The sequence below is a fragment of the Protopterus annectens genome, chromosome 9.part0 (assembly GCF_019279795.1).
Source record: "Protopterus annectens isolate FY-2018-M chromosome 9.part0, PAN1.0, whole genome shotgun sequence".
NCBI lineage: Eukaryota > Metazoa > Chordata > Ceratodontiformes > Protopteridae > Protopterus > Protopterus annectens.
The window spans coordinates 1,829,850,317-1,829,872,012 of record NC_056743.1 but is presented as its reverse complement, the minus strand read 5'-3'; positions in this window follow the sequence as shown (position 1 = coordinate 1,829,872,012).

The following is a 21,696-nucleotide window of genomic DNA, read 5'->3' as shown; positions in this document are numbered from 1 at the left end:
TTCTGCTTCTGGTGAGAGCAGGAGCAGAGTGCATTGATTCCTGACTGTTTCTGTTTGGGTAATGACTGTCTGTGCTTGATGTTCCTAATTGGTCTGGTTGCTATTCAAGCTATCTACCAGAAAAAGTCTACAACGAGAATAACAGACCCTTGCATCATCTGGCACAAGACTGTGGATCACCAAACAAGCTGTGGCCTGCTTCTCATCTTGGGACTGGTGCTAATTTTTTGCTTCTGGTGAGAGAAGCGAAAGAGCATTGTATCCCAGCAGAGTGAAGCTGTAGTGAGACCAGCACTTGTAGTAACCAGGCAGTAGCTACAACTCCCCTCTTTTCATCCTTCTTGACAAGCTAATTCTTTATTTTAAGTCAGTACTGCTTGATTTGTTTCTAACTTCAGAATATCTGCCTAAATAATTCATCCTTAAATTTTCAGATTCTGCTTATTAATTTCTCTTCAAGTGTTTGGCAGTGCCCTGTATAGACACAGATACCTTGAGTGACATTTTTCCTGTAAAATCACAGCTGAAATTTCACCAATGCCTAGTTGCACACAGGAAAACTAGTTTGCAATGATAAGCACTGTCCCCAGAGTTGCAAACCAGAAACTCCTGACATTGTTTTATATTTTCACTCCAACTGTCTAATCAATAAAAGAAGGTCTGTTGTCATAGATACAAACTTTCCCACTACCTCCATTACCTGCTTGGTGGATATGGGCATCCTGAGGCAATGTAGAAATTTCCTCATGTTTAGTGACAACTAGTTAATTCTAAAACAAACAGATATGGTATGTGAGAGATGTATTTACATGTCACTGGAGACAAAACTCTAAAGGGTTGGGAGGGTGGACATAAAAGTACTCCTAATGTCAATAGGGTTGCCAGTAGTACAGTGATGCACCTGTAGTGAAAGGAGATACTGCCAGCCCAGCTAGCTGGAATTTGGTAAATAATTATATGTCACAGATGAATATCAAAATGATTTGTGTAAGATGCTTGTGTTGCAAATGTATTGGAACTGTATGTCATGTGTATATAAAACTAGGTTTGTACAGTCATGTGTGTTGAAAAGATATTTTATAAAGTGCTTGTGCTTAAAATGTAACCACAGCGAGCCCTACTGAATAGAACAGAAATGAACATGCACTACTGTAACTATTTAAATGTATATTTTAACAGTGGAAATTGAAACATAGGAGGTTAACTTCAGTCCAGCAAAACTTCAGAAAAATAGCTGAATTTAAATTACTGTATAGGCTATGCAATAAAAGATGATCCCCAGGATTCATGAATCTTCCGTGTAAGACTAGAGTAGTCTTACACGGAAATGCCAGTGTAAGAGTAAGACAGCAGCGCACCATGCATATTAATGAGGGTGCGCTGCCTCAACTCAAAGGCTAATATGGAGCATGCACGAGTGCAGGGGCCATGTCGGACTGCTGAGCAGTCCAAAAATCCATGCCCCTGCAAGTCTGTCAATTGGGAAATGTCAACTGACATGAGCGAGTCCCCTCAAATGTGTACATACCCAACACTACACTCCCCACATTCTAAATCCCAGTACAATTATAAAATGTAAAACTTTTAATTTTTTATTTATTATTCCCGATATAGCTGCCCGTATTTGCTCGTGTTTGCGCGGGTTTGCCCATTGCTTAACTACAGTTAGCAGTCAAGACATCGAAGAGGATAATAAGAAACCTATATGCAAATTAAGCAAAACAGTAATAGCGTAGTGGTAGAACCTTTGCACAAAGAAGAGGCATTCCCGGTTTGAGTCCCACCACTCCCCTCTTTATTTTCTGTTGGGAAATCTGTATATGAAAAGATTTCCTGAGATTTATCATTTAAATTATAGTAAAAAGCATTGAAATGGCCTATGTAGTAGTGAACATATTTTATTTATATATATATATATATATATATCTAAGAAAGTGAAATGGTTCTGCATACTGATGAATGCATAAGTAATGTATCCTAAGCAATGTGAAGCACTGCTAAGCAAAGTTTACCAGTATTAAGCACATTTCAGTACAATTGCTCATAGCTTAGCACTGCTTTAACTAGCGCAATAGCTTTGTGCGGAGTTGCGCATCGCGCCAACTAGCACAAACAGAACATGTTTGCGTGTAGCTGTGCACCGCGCTAACCAGTGCAACGTAGAGCAACATAGGGCAATGTAGAGCAACGTAGAGCAACATCGGGCAATGTAGAGCAACATAGAGCAACATCGGGCAACGTAGGGCAACGTAGAGCAACGTCTGGCAAAGTCAGTAAAATGTAGCCACACCTCCTTGCCGCTCTGGCCAGTAGTGAAATAAAAAGCAATGACAGGCCTCAAACCCAGGATACTGTGCACCATAATCACAGTACTGAACCACTAAGCCATGACAGCTTTTCGTAAGTATGCACTTTCAACACGCACATACATATCAATGGAAGTTTACCCATTGCTAAGCAGGTGTACCCTCAGCTGCATTTTTTCAAAACTGGCCAATCACAAATAAGTGCGAGAAATGATGCATATTTAAGCTCCATAGGCGGGAATACATGCCATAACTGGTTGTAGCTCCCATCTGCAGGCAGCAATGGCCGGTGCTGGACAGGGCTCTCGTTTTTGAGTGCAACGTTGGGGCACTGAGGAGTCAAACTAATGGTTTGGCTCCTTGTCCATAATCATGAGGATAGACTCCTGTGGGGCCAGTACCAGGACAACCAATACAAAGTGGAAATCTGGGACTGTCTAGCTCATGAACTCACCAGTGCCACAGGTGTCCCTCGGACTGGTGAGCAGGTCAGACACCACCACACAGACCTGAAGAGATGCAAGGCAGATCAACTGGACCAGTGGATCCAGGAGGCCCGTGAGATGGCAAATGCCCCGCTACTGAGTAAGTAGCCATGGAATTACGTATGTAAGAATTGCTATTCCAGTGTATACTATGGATAGGTATGTCTCAATATTACTTCATTTACTTCACAGCTGCCGGTGTCCATGCTGCAAATCAGCAAGCCTATGCAGATAGGCTGCTAAGGCTGTGCCACCAGGCAGGTTAGTAATTATTCTGCTTGCACTGTTATGTAAAATAAATGAGAGAGCCTGAAAAATGTGTTTGAACACAATAAATAAAGGTATAATAATTCTCTAATAATTATTCTGCATGTACTGTTATATAAAATAAATGAGAGAGCCTCTAGAAAAGTGTTTTAAGTCTTTAATAAATGTATAATTCCTGGAGTGTGTCTGTGTCATTTTCTTTGATATGTTGTTGTACTCTTGCATTATAGAAATAGTACTGCTGTATTAAGCGCTGTTAACACACAGTTGGGTAGGCTCATATAAAGTGGATGAAGGGAGTGCCAGTAGCTTTTAAGCATATTCACAGTCCTCAACTGTTGGTTCATGCCCAGCATATACAGGATAATCTGGCACATGAGTAGCTTGGTATTGTGTTCCCCAGAAATGTCATTGTACTGGCAGAAATGTAGGGAGCTGTTAACATATAACTGATAATTCCACCTAAACATATCTAGATAAGTACAGGAAAGTAGAGCTGTCAGTGTCCCATCTCAGCAGTAGTGTGTCTGAGCAACTCACAAAATATATAGCAGTAACATCTGCATTCCGGACAGTTTGTATGTCAGATACAGCCCATGTATATAAAGATCTAGCAAAACCCATTTCACAATTTAAGGACAATTGGGTAGTATAATAATACATGTAGGGGACATATAACTGCAGTTAACAGGAAAGTAGTGTAAACTAGAAGGATATATAAGTTGTTAATGGAGCTATCATTTTCCACCCTACTGTATGTGCATAAAAAATGCAATTCCACACATCAATAGGTATGTCTAATCTCAAAACATTTGTTGGGACATATGTCCTATTGGTTTATAAATATATGCATTTATTTCGATGCATGTGCCCTATTCAAATACCACGATATTGGTGGCCTGTTGCCATCAATTAAACCTGCATGCTGTTGTAATGTCCACTGTTGTTCCATATATGCATGTGTCATGCTTGCTGTTCAACTGTTGGAACTCTGGTGTGTTGGATTAATGGGAATACTTCTGCATGCTGTTATAACTAATTGGGAATGCTGTTGACTGTTACTAACCCATATTTCCATTAACTCCTCCCAAACATAGAACGTATGGGAAGGCCAGTCCCAGCGGACCCACCTGTCCCACCTCAGCTGGCGATGGCACCTGGCACCAGCAGGTCCAGTGCCCAGACTGGGACCTCCCCCTCCCTTGGACCTGTGTCACCTTCAGGTGGAAGCGCTGCAGGGGATGGGGCTCATCCCTCCTGTGCAAGCGTGGATGGAGGAGGGCCACCTATCATCCTCCGAATGGTCCAGGTTGTGGTGCGTAGGGAGATTGAGCATTCTGTCACTGATCCTCTATGCCAGCTTGAGGCACGAGTGGCTTGACTTATGGGTGAGCCTGCCCCTCCTACGCAGCCCCAGCACAGCCACCCTCTGGGCTGTGAAGGTGCAGTGGTGACTGCCCATGGGTGGGGATCTCAGTTCCACTGTTGCCATCTGTGGGCTCATGGGCTTGCGATTTCCAAACATCCTTCCCCGTCAATGGTGTTCAACCACCACATGTGTCATATTCCTCCCCTGTATGCATCTTGTTTGTCGTGTCTGTTTACCTCCCCAACCTACCTCCCCAAATATATCTACTTCCCCTACCCCACACTCCACTCTCACCTGAAAAAAAGAAAAAAGGGCAATCTGATCACAAAAAAAAATATGCCCCATACATAGCTGCCCATTTTGCACACATGTCCATTGGACACATAAACTGATATTTAATTTTCAGTACAACATACTTTGTTGTCCTCACCCCTCTCAAAGGGGTTGAAGGTTTCAAATTCCCCTCCAAATTGATTGCATATGCACACCTGTTGCTGTTAAAGAAATGGGCAGCTATGGGCCTTCCCTTTACCCGTCCTGCACATCCCGAGCTGTTTTCCCTACTGTCTTTCCATCTTTGTGCCCCTTTTTCACCACTTTCCTATCTCCCCATTTTCTTTTCTTTCAAAGAAATGAGCGCGGGGGTTAGTGGGAGTAAGCACTTTTAAGCAGTAGTTAGTGGGTTTGCACGAGTGTGCGATGTGTGTGCTTATCTAAGCTGAGCTAAGCATCACGCAAACCCACGCAAACCCGCTTACAACTGCTTAAAAGTGCCTTAGTCACGCTGTATGTCAGGGCCACTGTTCTGCCCAGCAGCAAAATAAAACACCTCTGTCAGTCTTGACCCCTGCACCTTGTACACACTAGACTGCATGAAGTACCACTAAGCCATACAACAAATTGGTGCTGAAATAAATATATCATGCATCAGAATGAGTGAATGTAAAGGAAAAATAGGAATGCCATAACACAAATCTTGTTCTGTGAATCTGTACCAGCAGTTCTTGTGGAATTGCATTACATGACTGTGAAAAGAGAACCAGCCATTCTAGCAGGAAATAATGCTACAGCAGCACTTTCCAATCCCCCCACAGTACCATAGCAGGACAAACACTAGCATATCTGATTAGGGCAGAGGCCATACTTCCCAACTGTGACTAATTTTCAGGCATGTCCCTGATTTTGAGACAAGTTTTAGCTGTGTCCCTCTGAATCCCTCTGAAATGTACTGATGTTAGGCAGAAAGGTGGGGAATTACACTTAATGAATAATGACAATAGGTAAGAGTTAGACACTGCTTGTACTTCAGTAAAGGTGTATTAATCCATATGCTCTGGTTCTCTCAAAGTCTCAACTTAATGTCTCTAATATTTTAAAGGTGTACCTCACTCTTACCTACTTTACCCTGAGTCTGTTCAAATATGTACTTGAGTGTTTGAGAGGCCTGGCAGAGGCAGAAACACACAGGCATATCAGCTTTTCTGCTGTCACACACTGTGCAAATAGCTTTGGAAGGAGTTCCACAAGCATACCCATATGTAGGAGTACAACACTGAAATACCAGAGGATGTAGCCATGTACTGGTAGCAAACGTCTGTAACAATGCCATTGTACCAGTGCTGGAAATACCTGTGTGTTGCACAGACAGAGAATAATAGCCTAACGTCTGGCTACCATCTGGATAGGTACACAGTTGGGAGCTATGCAGACAGACTACCTGCATTGCTAAACTAACAGGTACACAGCAACTATTAAAGTCCAGCAAGATAACATTCACACAATAAGACATAATGATCTCTGTATGTCTGCATCCCCACCCAAATGTACAATATACCTGTGTGTTCAGGGTCTACCAAGGTTGTAGGAAGGCATACTCAGTACTGGAATTATCCAGTTTTCTTGAGCATCCTGGACTAATGTCAACAATAAAAAAGCATAAACTGTGCAGAAGTGAGCACATTAATCTTCACAGTGTAGCAGTTCAAAAACAGTTTATATGCCAAATGAATAAATCTCAATAACTACTTTTGTATGGCAGTTCATTGTATAAGTAGAAAAGAAACTACATAGTCCCATGTATCTTGCGTTAGCATTTGTAGGGGTGAGTACAATTCTACACTGACAACTGTGTAGTGGAAGTGGCAACATTCAGGTCTGAGTACAACATTTAAATCACTGGCTACACCCCTAGCTTCAGATATAAGAACTACACCAACCTTCTGACTTACACAACGGTGTCCACAGCAAACAAGCATGGGCCCCACTTTGGAAAGCTGAAAGGGCTACACCTACCTGACATAGCAATTTATAGCATTGGGTTGCTATGACAGTGAGTACTGCAATTACCACACAGCAGGCTGCATGCCGTTACCAAATGGTGGCCACCAATTGGTGCAGAGGCCATCACATGCACATGTGCAGATACCTATAAAAGCAGGCTGTACTTGCTGACCACACATGCAATCATTCCATTGCAGATATTGAGAGAAAGAGAGAGAGACAGAGACAGACAGAGAGAGAGAGAGACACACACACACACACCCACCCACCCACACCAGCCGAAAAAAAAAAAAGGCAAAGACACGGAACTGAATACTACCAACACATACAAAGGAAAGGTATGTAACAGATATGTATTTACTGGCATGTAGTAGATGTATTTGATGACTACTCTACATACTTTGAAACATCAATATGTGGCAGCAGTACGTATCTATGCACAGATGCCCTGCATAACTACTGCCATGGACAAATCAGTGTGTAGCTGTGTGCAGTGGGACATAACTGTGATACATGTAGCTCAGCATTAAATGTCAAACATCTGATCCATGTTATCTGTGTTCTGTACAGTAGTGTGGACAATGGCTGTTTGGGGGAGTAGCGCATACAGCTATATAAACATGGATGTGACAGAGTAACACATGCATTATAGTCATATCAACATGTAGCTTAGCATTGGCAACTGCTGTACCAGGCTAGTATGCTAATCTAGCATTTGCAGCTATGTATACACCCTCTAATATTACTGTGTGCTCACACGTGACATCTGTTCATGTTGCAGCAAGGCCCAACAGGTCAGCCATGAGGTCCAGGGACTCCCAACAGTGTGGACCTTGTGTGTGTATGGCACACACATACGGAGAGATATATCTGTGTCAGATATATTAGCATCTGTACATGTGCATAGAGCAAGGGACATACTGCAACTGTTTGTGAATAGAGGTCATATATATGTTGGTGAAGGTTGTTATGTGCAAATTTGTGTGTAGGTAGTAGTGTGTGGCAAACAAGACAGCATACAGTGCTGGTATATGACATGTGGTGGGTAAACGCTGTGGGTGTGATTTGTTATGTTTGCAGTGTTGCAGCCAGTGAGGCCTGTTAAAGCCACATGGGCTGAGAACACCTTCAATGCATTTCGCACAAGACTGTGCAATATCATTACATAACTGTATACCTCACATACTTCGCATAATTGATATTCCCACCATGAAAGATGGACTGTATATGTGCCTATATGTATATCTATATGTACACCAATGGATGTTTATATGTATGTGTATGTATATATATATATATATATATATATATATATATATATATATATATATATATATATATATAGAGAGAGAGAGAGAGAGTCATATTTACTGCGACAGATGCCTGGTGACAAAGCCATGGCCCCAAGCTCAATGTCGAAAATGCATTGGCATCCCTTTTGCTAAAAACTATGTACCCATGAACTACCACATGGGTGGCAGTCAACTTAACACCGAAAGTGTGATAAGAGACCATGGGACACAGGTGGACAGTAGTCTCCCCTTTGATAATCACAGTGCCACACTAGTCATGTAATCTGTCTACGTGGCACATCTCATCACAAAAGCTGTGTCATCCAGGGAAAAAGAGGTCAGTGTTCCCCTCTACTCATCACTCACAAAACTCATTATAGAGTGCAATGCCCCTTCTGGTATGTACCTCACAAGACATCTACAGCAACTGGAAAGGCCACAGACATACCTCACAAAGAGTATTACTGTCCTCAAACAGATGCCCTATGCAGATCATCTCACAAAACCACAGCTAGACTGTGTCGCATACCACCAACCCAGAGGTGACCTCTGCCTAACATACAAAGCTATGTCAAACCCAGAGCTGTTGGACATGCTCCACGTAAACAGATCACAATCCCTATGAGCTACACGCTCTAGGGACCTAAACCTTGTCACCTCAATAAACAGAACATGCTGAAGGGATAGATTCCTATTTCAGAAACATCCCATACTCTGGAACAAACTACCTATCAATAGCAAACAAAGTGCCTCAGTAGCACCCATCATGAATAGTGTTGATGATTGGATGGGAGATAGGAAATACACCCCGGGAATCATCTCTGTAGCTCTGCTTGACAGGGGCACATGAAATTAAATTACTTGGGTGTTAACGGCCAGGGTACTGTCTGACTAGGCTTCTATAGGCCCTAGGGCCAATAGCCTATTACCTACCTATGAACCAATACACACCCACCTGTACTTGTTGCAATAATTGCTATGTGAGGTTGACTGAGTGTGATGGTGAATGTGTTGGTGAATGTGTCACAGTTGTGTATATGTGGGATAGCTTAGTGGGAAACTGTTTCTGTCATGGTATTATGTGTCCTAGCTCTGATCCCAGCAAAAGATGTGTATGCTATTGCTAGCTAGAAAAAGCAGTATGGCATACGGTCTGACGTAGTCCCTTGGTGTTAACTGGGGTGTGCCATTGGAGGCTAAAGCAATACATGTAAACTCATTGATTGGTACTGCTGGTGAATCCAAATCCTGTATGAACTGTAGTACTACCTGAAGCTGTAGGCCTAAACAGCACAGTATGGTGTATGTCCACATTTCTTGGAAACACTGTTTTGTGTGTTCCCCGTAGTCCTCACAGATTACATACCTCAGGCATAAGGGTTTGTAAGTACTGACACACAGTACTGTATGGTACACACATATAGCTCATCTGGGTTGCCATACCTCTGTATCCTGTATGTATGTCTGATGTGTGTGTGGGTATGCCTGTAACATGCCCTTGGTCATATGTGTGTTACAGGATGTAAGTGCGTATCTAGCAACATGTATAGTCTAGTACAGCAGTATGGCACCTATATTCACAAATGTGCACAAATATTAGGCAGGGGTTTTCCATCAACAACTAGTGTGGTATACTGGTAATACTGTAACTGGACTTTACAATCATTGCAATGAATGACATATTTCTTTATGCATTAGCTTGATATATACCTCCTGTGGCTAGGTGGTGCATTGTGTTGCATATAGTGTGCCATGTACTGTTGCATAGTCTTACATAGTGATTTCTCTTTGTTGCTGTGCAGAAAATGGTTTAATATATAGATCGTGCCAGGCACTGTCAGGCAGTTGTGGGTTGAGCACTGATATGTGGTATTGAAAGTGTGTATCCCCTGACAGACAATAGTTTGCTATTTATGGCAGTTCAGTGATATCTGTACTGTAGAATGGTAAGTGTTCCACATGACTTGCTCACACATATTGTTTCTTTGTCTTCCAGGGTCATGGCCCACCATCGCAACCCTACCTATAGTTGAGCAGAGGATGAAATCATAACAACCAGTCTCATCCAACACTACACCCTGCTATTCTCAAGAACCAGCCAGGACCAGCATGAGCGGACTGCACTGTGGCAAGATGTTGTCTGTAGGATAAATGACATAGGCATGTTAAACCGGACATATGAGCAGGTATGCCATCACTGCAGTGATTTACTTAGACATGTCCGGCAGCGTGTGTCTGATGTCCGCAGGCTACAGCTTGCCACAGGTGGTGGGGTTACCACCCATCCCCCCCTCACCAGAGTGGAGGAGCTGCTCCTGAGCTTGGTGGCTCCCAGCCAACAACAACAGCACACATGTATCATCATGGAGGCTGGAGCCCCCCAACAAGTTCACATGGAGCTTGCAGGTAACATGGCATATCTGTAGACTACTGTTACCTCTATTGTTAGATCATGCATATGGGAGATGTGTACTGTGTAGTTAGAAGATGTGGAGCCTGGTGTTGTGCAATACTGATAATTTGGAACATGATGTGTAGGCCTGTGACTGTCAACCGTTGTATGTAAGATTGCAAACCCACAGTAGCAATGCCACAGTTGTTGCCACTGACAAACTGTCTCATATCCTTGTAGGTCCCTCTGGTGTGACAGCAAGGCAGCAGACCCATGCTGGTGAGTGTGTTCTACATTTAATATTGCAAATAAAATGTGCATGTCATAGGTGAGGTGTAGGCCATGTACACATGTAACACACCTACGCAAAATGCATGCTGTGCCTATTTGCTGTGAGACTATGCACATCTCAGTAACGTGAGTAGCTGCCTCAAACACATGTAATACACAGAGCATCCCAAACAATTGTGGCTACATTGTAGTGGACATTGGATAGGCAGTTGATACACATGCACACAACGTACACAACTTTGCCATAAGCAGTACATGTTAATATGCTACACATGACATATTCAGACACATGCTGTAAGGTCACACTCCAGTATCCCAAATGTCATCCACACATCACACATAATATACATGAGGGGTAGAGGCCTATCATGGGACAGTTTGACACTCTTCAACACACAATACATTCATTTTAGGCAATGCTCCCTATTGGGCACCTTACAAACCCATATAACAACTGGCTGTGAAATGGTGAATGTAGCCATGGTACTGCGGTTCAGGTACAGCATGATAGATGCCGGTCTGGCACACATTAGTAGCCTTGAGTGACCACATGATGCTGTATGATGATGGCTCATGGTACTACACCCCATCCAGTTACAGTAACCACAGTACTACACATAGCATTCTTTGCTATACACCTCAATGTTGTTTGTGTGCAAACATATGTATCTATACACAATATGCATAGCAATCACCATTTGCACAAAGTGACACATATATGTCTTGTAATGCTATTGAGTGTATAGGTCACATGGCACACATTGGGTATGTGTGATGTTTAATGTTGCAGTTGTGTTGCAGCATGCCATGTCATGGCTGGCACTGGCATGTCCACAATATGTTCTACACTCACCATAACTACTGTACAATGGCTATGTTGAGCAATGGTATTCCATCAGGTATACACGCACCACTCATTCTGTGTGTATACGTAGCATGCATGAGCTAAACCTGTGACCACATTTATCTGCTAAAGACACAGACGTTGTAATCAGTAATGGATATCTATGTGACACACAGACAAACATCCAGCCATGGTATGTATACCTGTGAGTGATGGTGCACAGCACATTGAAGAGCTTGTAATACTTGCACAACAATGTTGTGTCCATGTACACATTGCGTTCCAGGGTAAGGCCAATCATTGAACAACAACACACGTGCATCAAAGCCATGTATACTGTTATTAGCAAGGACTGTCTACACTCGCACTGCATGCTGTTGAGCAACACATGTCCTGCATGCTGACACATGTGCTATGACTGTTTGTCTTGTGATACTGTACCCCACCATCAACCGCTATTGTGTATGTTCTGGATTGATGGTGATTTGTGAGTGTGTGTGTGTGTGTGTGTGTGTGTGTGTGTGTGTGTGTGTGTGTGTGTGTGTGTGTGTGTGTGTGTGTGTGTGTGTGTGTGTGTGTTTGTGTGTGTCTCTGCTGTAGTGAAAAGTGTATTTGTCTGCATGTGTTCATGTGTGCATGTGTGCATGTGTTCATGTGTTCATGTGTGCGTGTTCATGTGTGCATGTGTGCATGTGTGCATGTGTTCATGTGTGCATGTGTGCATGTGTTCATGTGTACATGTGTGCATGTGTGCATGTGTGCATGTGTTCTGACATCATGTACATGTCGTAAAGTGTGTTTCCTGTCTTCCTCTCACAGGTGCTGAAGTTGGGCTGGTTCACTGCAGCAGGGAACCTGATGTCACTGACACAAATACTGATAATGAGGATAGGTGTGTTGAGGCACAGGCATGTTTGCCAGGGTCTGTCATTGGGCCACCAATCCAAAGTACACAGGTGTTCACCCCATCCATGCACACAGTTATACTGCCAATACATCCATCATCACCAATGCCCTTAGCTGCGGGATAGTGTACAGTCACCAATGGCCAGGGCAGTGTGGTATCTATGGCACATGCATCTGGATACAGCAGCCATACCCAGAGGTCTGGAATGGTACCACATAGGCAGATGTCCAGGGGTTCTTGCCAGAGCACTGCTGGTCATCGTGCCCCTGGCAGACATGCCACAGGTCTTACAACCTCATGCATATTCCAGGCTGTCATGGAGGCACATTTACGTATGGAATGGTACACCAGACAGGGACTAAGAGCACAGAGGACACATAACACCACTTCAAATGACAGCATCCATGACCTAGCAGATGCCATACATCATTACACTGAGGTCACTGATAGACGTTGGGGTGAGACATTAGATGTCCTCCACAATGTCATGTCCATGTGTCAGGCCAGTGCGGGATGGTTGAGACATCGACGTGGACATATGCCAGAAACATCAGCAACTGCCAGTTGCCGCAGACATCCCTCAAGTCACAGCCGCTCCCGTAGTGCCAGTACCAGTCCCAGCAATGTTGGGGGTGGGCTGTCCATAGACCGTCCTAGAAGACCACATACACATGGCTCTGGCCAGTCCCAGCAGGGACTTGGGTCCAGTGTACATCTGTCTACCTTTGAGGATAGTACCCAGTCTGACTTAGTACCTGATACTGTCAGTAGCACCCCTGCCAGGCACAGGTATCATATCCATGGCCAGAGATGGTGATCTGTAAAGCCTGGCAGGTACAGTCTGTGGCTGTCCCACAAATCCCCGTATATGGCAGCCACATGGTGGAACTGTGTGCATGCAGACACACACACACATAAACCAGAGACCTAAGGCTAACACATACCCGCACACATTACATCAACATTGGCCCATACCAGTACTATTGGCCCTCACACACACACACACACACACACACACACACACACACACACACACACACACACACACATACATGTTGATTGTATGGCTCAATGTAGGCCTCTGGAAAACCAACAACACACCCTGTGCATATGATGAAACCTGTGCCACCTCCTGTCATCTGTAACATTGATGCAGGAACAGGCTAACATGGTGCTGATGCACAGGGTGACTTTATAGCAGTATAGCAATGTTAGCATGTTGTCAGCAGTAAAGTGTAATGATATCCTTGAAGGTGTAGCTGAGCAGGCATGATGCATTAAAGCTATGATTATCAATGTAGTATTGTTTACACCAGTGTTATTCCCAATAGTGTATTGTCCTGCCATGTGCCACTTGGCTGATGAGTGTAGTATTGGCAGCATGTGTGAGAGGGTGGACAGTACACGTGGGATGTGTGCAGCACAGGTTTGCAGGTGTACATTTGTGAACATGGTGGAGGTACACTGTCTGCATTTATGTGCATAGTGGACACATGGGCAGGGTGACATGCCCTGTATTACACAGTGTTAACACTCCATAGTTTCTATTGGTGGCCAGTATGCATTGTACTACACACATTTTGGAACTTGGGTACACATGTGTGTATGACATGGTTTGACACTGTGCTGTGGGTGATACTGTTACTATCTGTCATTGGTTTGCATTCTGGTAGTATACATAACCTCAACAGCATGACCATAAACAATCGTTAGATGATGTCTTGACAACTGACAAGCAGATGTAGGACACACAATAACATTTGTATCCGTCAGGAACTATACTATGCCAGTAACCAGTGGTGTTCACCTGCACCCATTCCTGGGACCACTCCTGATTGGCATATAGCTCACTTAGGTACAAGCAAACACAGTAGGGATATGTCCGTGCACGTCTGGTAATGCATAATGTGGCCTATAATGCATTCTCCAGATGACACACACATCCTCCACAAGGGTATCATAGAGTCAGATACCTGCTGTCAAAACCATGCTGTAAAGCTACAAGCCAACTAAAGCATAGCCATCCACCTTTACAAAACATAGTATCCCCACAGTACCACATAGGTAGTGGCCCCCAACATGTTGACAGGTACCGATGTATACATTCAGCCAAGTGTTACATCATCTCTCCTTTGGTAATCACATTTCCAAAGGTATTTTGAAATCCCTCGGTGAATCACATAAGCAATAAGGGGTCTGCATGCATATCCACAAAGGTTGTTGTACACCTATAATGAAAAGCCATCACTGACAGACTTTGCTGCGTTTGAACTGGTCTGAAATATACCTCAGGCATAAACCCTCACTCATACTATTCAATAGAAATTGTAATGAGTGTGTGTGACACGGATGACCTAGGCCAGGGATCACTGCAGTGGCTGGGCTTGTCACAAGCATACAGATGTGACCTAAGGTCTGGAAAGTGGCAGCACACTCTGGCAAAGATAACAGATGTGTTCATGGAGAAAGCAGGGTTCCCACCTATGAAATAATTGAGGTCACATGTACGTATGTGTATTTGCCACACAGCTACCTGACGTGCAATGCACATACTGTTGTCATTGTGATATGTCATACAGTAGTAAAAGCAAAACCCACAACACAGTAACCAACTGTGTCACACACATAGAGCATACACACACTCTTTTACAGTTGTCAAGTGCAGGATTCAAACCCCTACCTAATGATACTAGAACACTATGCATTTTCACGACGCACTATACACATTACTGGGAGTTCTCTTTTCCACAGGTATATTTGTAGGATGGTGACATCATCAGACTTGACATAGATTAGTATACCACTTTTAAGGTGTTTAGTTGTCTCCAAAAAGGTTGCTCCTCTACAAGGAGATACACATGCACACATACACTCTCATAAAGTTGCCAAGTGCAGGATTCAAACCCATATCTAATTATCTTATGATACTAGAGCAATATGCATTTACACGACTCGCTATACACATTACTGGGAGCTTTTCTTTCCACAGGTATATTTGTAGGATGGTGACATCATCAGACTAGACAAAGTGGGTTACATTAGGTGACATTAGGTGGGCTACATAGAAGGAATATGTAAACACTTTGGCAATGTGATCATCAAAGGAGAGTTTACTATCTACCTGGGTCCCCAGGGCCATAATTATATTCTCCGTACATACTGGATTACCACCTATGTGGTCATTTGTGTGTATTTTGTTCTATCCAAAGGGGATGACTATGCATTCTTTGACATTCTGCTTGAGGGCATTGTTTTGACACCAGGTATCTGTCTCTGTTAAACCCTTGTGTAGGAGGTCTGTGACAGCCATGGAGTCGATTATGGACCACAGTTAGCCATCATCTGCAAACTTGTTCAGCCATACTTCTCCCGTGCTTGCCTGTACCTCTGAGCAGTATCTACTGAACAGGTGGGGTCCCAGGACCAATACCTGTGGGATGCCATTTGTGACTGGTTTAGAGTTGGATATGGCACCCACAACTCCAAACATGTGTGTTTGCTCTGTGAGCCAGTTGGCCACCCATCCTGTGACATAGCTGTTAATGTTCAAGCTGGTAAGCTTGTCCATGATGCCAGAGTGGGGAATGGTGTCAAAAGGCTTAGTGAGGTCCAAGTGGTCTGTGTGGACTACTTTCACCTCCATCTATGTCCTTGGTAACTGTTTCAAATAAGTCAACTAGGTTTAGGAGCCAAGATCTACCTTTAACAATGCCAAGTTGGGTAAAGTCCACTGTCTGGAGGTCCCCAATGTCTCTGTTTATGGGTTCCATGATAATTTGCTCCATAGCTTTGCAGACCAGGCTGAGTAGGCCTACAGGGCAATGGTCTCCTGGTTCTGTTGTGGCACCCCCTTTGTGGAGCTGGATGACTGTTGCTGTATGCCATTCTTTGGGTACATAGCCTGTGGTAAGGTTGAGTCTGGACACTGAATGTAGGTGAGGGTGTAGTTCCTTTTGGGGCTGGTGTAAGTCGCAGCCTGGGACACCATCCAGTCCCACTGATGCTGTGTTCTTAGCTTTGGAGTGGGCTGTTTTGATCTGCATGTCCATGAAGTCTTGTGCTCTGCATTCTTCTGGGATGGACACAGGCCCTTTTGGGGGTGATGGGGGGGTTTGCACTGAACTTGTACCCCAGGATGTGGGCAGTGTAAGTTGGTTCAGTGTATCTTTTTTCCACTTTGCAGTAGCTGATAGCATATTTGAGAGTTGCCACCTAAATGTTTGGTATAGCTAATGAAGGCTTTGTGGTTGTTATTCTTACATTCCTTGGCAATTTGTCTTTAGAAACTAGCCTTTGATTATTTTGTGAGCGATCATTGTTTCTTCCTAATAATGATCAGTGATGCCTTTCCTTTTGTGAAGTTTGCTCTATCATGTGTTCGTTCCCTCCTTCTGTTGTATAGCTTATTTATGTGCAACGACCACCAGATTGGTTTCCTATTTTTGGAGGAGTGCATCTTGGTTTTATTTGGCATGTCTCGATCCATGCATCCCTGTAGATGCTCATAGAATGCACTTGTAAATGATTCTGCAGATTGTATAGCATTATCCTATAGCAAGGGTCCTTTGGAACTTCCCACTTTGGGTCTTGAGAAGTGTGCTGTTTGCTTTAGAAATGTTATTCACAGTGGTTTCCTTGACTGTGGGGGGGTGTGATGTGGATGTCCAGTGTGATTACTTTATGAACTGATATTACCAGCGAGGGGTTTATCTTTGTTGTGGAACACTGGTACCCCATGTTGGTGATGATCAGGTCCAGTATGTTGTCACCTCTAGTGGGCATGGTGACCAGCTGTTCAAGAGCGTTTGAGTTTTTAAACTCTAGGAAGCATTGGGCAAAGGACGTTGTACACGAGTAATTCTCCCAGTCAGTGTTTTGGTAGTTGTAATCTCATCATATAATGGTGTTTGGTAGGACCTTTATATTTTCCACTGTTCTCAGGAATACTGAGTGAGGTTCCTGAGACAAGGTAAGTGATCTGTAGCAGGCTACAATCTGATAAGCAGCTTTGCCCAATGTTAGTTGCACTTGCATGGTCTCCAAGGCCTCATGCTCTGCCACTAACCTGAAGGTGTGGGTATCCATAATGTAAATGGATACACCACTTCCTTTTGTATTTTACTCTGGGTTTTGGGGCTGAAGATCAGAGGGATTGTGAGTATTTTACGTGGAGCATGTCCAACAGCTCAGTGTTTGACATAGCTTTGTATGTTAGGCAAAGATCACCTCTGAGTAGGCGATATGCGAGAGAGTACAGCTGGAGCATTATGAGACGGTCTGTTTATGGCATGTATTTCAGGCCACTAATGCTATTTGTGAGGTATTTCTGTAGGCTTTCAAGTTGTTGTAGATGTCTTGTGTGGTACATAGCAAAAGGGGCGTTGTACTCTATTATGGATCTAGTGAGTGATGAGTAGAGGGGAACAATGTCCTTATCTATTCTGCATGAGACACGTTTTGTGATGAGGTGTGCCATGTAGAAGGATTTCCTGACTACTGCGGAGATGTGATTATCACAGGTGTGTCCACTGTCCACCTGTGACCCAAGGTCTCTTATTATACTTTCAGTGTTAAGTATACTACCGCCTATGTCGTACTTCATGGCTACAGAGTTTTTACCAAAGGGTATAACAATGCACTTTTTGGCATTGAGCTTGAGGCCATGGCTTTGACCCCAGGCATCTGTCTCAGTGAGGCCCTTTTGTAGGATGTCCATATCTTCAGTAGTTTCGATTATGGCTCCTACTAGGAAGTCATCTGGAAACTTCATTAGCCACAGACCTTCCATGGACAGAACCCAGGACTGAACCCTGTGGTACTGCACTTGTCTGTGGTCCAAAGTTGTACTTGGTGTCTGCTACTTTCACAGTGTGTGTTCTGTCAGTTAGCCAGTTGGCAACCCATCTTGTGACATAGTGATTTATACCTAGTTTAGTGGGTTTATCTATAATTCCAGAGTGGGGGATGGTGTTGAAAGCCGTGGCAAGATCTACATAGGCTGTGTGAACCACCTTACCCTTGTCTACGGTTCTGGTGATTGCTTCAATGACGTCTATCAGTTTAGGAGACATGATCTGCTTTTTACAAACCAACATGGTTGTGGTCCAGAGTTTGGAGATTACCAATGTATTTTTTTATAAGTTATATGATGATACATTCCATGGCCTTGCAGAGCAGGCTCATCAGGCTAATGGGGCGCTAGTTCCTGGGGTCCAGGGTGACTCCCCCCTTGTGTAGTGGGATAACCGTCGCTGTGCACCATTCAGCAGGCACAAAGCCTGAGGTGAGGCTATGACTTAACATGGTACATAGGTGTGGTGCCTGTCCATTCTGTAGTTTGTGTAGAACACAGCCTGGGATGTTATCTGGTCCCTTGGATGCTGTGTTCTTGGCTTTGGAGAGCATTTTTTACCTGTGCAACCGTGATGACAGCAACATTGCAGTCTTCCATTATAGAGATGTGCTTTTTCATGGGTGAGAGCACTGATCCTATCTGTCAGGATGTTGGCAATATCAGTTGGGTCTGTATATTCAGTGCCATTGTGCTGTAACTCAGAGCAGATCTGAGTGTTCCCATTTAGATTCTTGACATAGCTATAGAATGCTTTGTGGTTGTCTTTAGAATCAGTGTCGATTTTGTTTTCATAACTAGCTTTGGAGGATTTTATCATGGATCACAGCTTCTTACTGATGTTGACCATGGAGCTCCTCCCCTCATGGGATTTTACCCTGTTTTGCAACAGTATTTTCCTTCTGTTGTGCAGTTTGTTTATGGCAGCAGAACACCAGATTGGCTTGCTTTTCTTGCAGGATAGCATCTTGGTTCTGTTTGGGATAGCACAAAGCATGCAGTCATGTAAGTGCTTATAAAGTGCAATTGTGAAGGATTCAGTAGTTGTAACTGTATTGTCCATCTGCATGGGTGTCCTGGAGTTCAGCACTTCTGTCTTAAGAAGAATGAAATTGGCATTGGAGACATTTTTTAACATGGTTTCCTTAATGGGGGTGTGGGTCCAGGATGTGGATATGTAGGGTACTTAGCTTATGGTCAGATGGGACCAATGAGATGCTGATGTCAGGTGTGGAACACTTGTCACGCAGGACAAACCAAACCCCATAACCAACATAAATAACCACAAAGTGAGCTAAATGCTACTCATTGCCAGAAGTCTCAGCCTCAAGATGCACACACTCGAGGCACTTCTCATTATGGAGAATATTGATATCTGTGCAGTATCAGTAACCTAGTTCAAGGCTCCAGATAGCATACCAGCACTACCAGGATACTACTCATTCCATACCTTCCAGCATCAGAACCTGAATCATAGCTCATAGGGTGAGGATGTATCCATATTCATCAAGGATACCTACACCTCTCTCTACATGCTCTCTACAGGATATTTACCCATAGAATGTTGCACAGCAACGTTCTTCACACTCCACAGGTGTGGGGCCACAAAAACCCCTTGGCATTCATGCTCTATGAGCCTGATGAGTGTGTTCTGCAAGGCAATGGAGCCAATCATAATGGAAGTCAACAGAACAGAGATTGGAAACCTTCACTCAGTTGAGCACACACAGTTTGGCTTCATCAAATGCAGACCACACCTCCTGATCTGGGAGGATTTGTTTGACAGTTACCCAGGCTACAGCCCAGTCAGGTATCATAGATGAACTCACCAACCTGGCAATGAATCCATACATATCAAGATGGATAGCAAACTGGCCCACACATTACGAGTTGCTGTCTACATGACAGACTCTACACTGGTAACGACTGGTGTTCCCCAGGGTTCAGTCCTGGGGTCCTTCCTGTCTGGTATAGACTTCTCAAATGTACATGCCAACACAGGAGAGTTGTGGTTGACTAAGTTTGCTGGGAACTGTAAAGTGTTTGCCATAATAGATTCCCCAGAAGACAGACATATTCTCCAGAAGGGACACTATGAGACAGATGTATGGTGTCAGAATCATGGCCTCAAGCTCTCTGTGGAGTAATGCATAGTGATCCTCTTAGCTGAAAACAAAATACCCACAAACTACCACATGGGTGTAACCCCCTTAAAAATGACAAGGTGATAAGGGATCTGTGGACACATGTACATAGTCATCTTTCCTTTGGCAACCATGTTGCCAAATTGATTGGGAGATCCTATGTGGTCCACCTAATCAACAAAGGGTGTGCATCAGGATCCAAAGAGGTAGTGTTGGCACTCTACTCTTACATCATCAGACCCATCATTGTGTACAGTGCACCATTTTGGATGTACTCGACTTAGCATATCCAGCAGCTTTAGAGACCACATAGCTACCTCACCAAAAGGATTACTGGCCTCAAACATTTGTGTTATGCAACACAACTGGTAAAACTAAATCTGTTTTTCATTGCGTACCGCCTACTCAGAGGCACACTCTGCCTAACATACAGAGCCATGTCCAACACATAACTGTTGAACATGCTCCATCTACACATAACAACATTGAGTCACTCTACACATTCCAGGGATATGAACTTCATCAGAACGATGAATACAACATGCTGGTGGGATAGAGTACCATCCCAGACACTTGCCTTACTGTGGAAAAGAGTCCCAATGTACATTAGACAGACCCATCGCTGACACCCTTCAATTGGAACCTTGATGAGTGGATGGGAAACAGACAATTCATGCCAGGCATCACATCAGCAGCCCCACTAGAAAGGGGCTTTGGGTACTAACTATTAGAACTAGGCCTTGGGAGACTACCCAATGATGTGGTGAAAGCTGCACAACTTGTGTAGGCTGATATATGCTTTCGTGGAGATAGTCTACTACATACCTATGAACCTATGTGACAGGTACATGTCTACAGATAGTAGATGTGTACTTCACTGTATAGTCATGTTGTACAGCAGGCACATGAACCACATACACTGTAATGCTTACAGATACTGGTGGCTGTTATGTACAGTGGGAGAGATGTGCACCTCATGTCTTTCATGCCATTGGGATGTGTGCTGGGTGGGACATTCCTGGATGGCTCCCTGTCATGGTCACCCTCTTACACACATCTCTGCCCATCCATCTTTGGCTTATTATACTGTGTTCCCCCTACATATATATATATATATATATAAAGGTACATAGGAAGGTAATAGGCTATCTGCCTGAAGGCATATATTAGTATGGCCAGAGTGTGCAGCTATCACCACCCATGGAGTTAGTTCCCTAGGCCTCTGTGTAGTAGAGCTGATGAAGTGATCCATGGTTTGACAGTTCAGT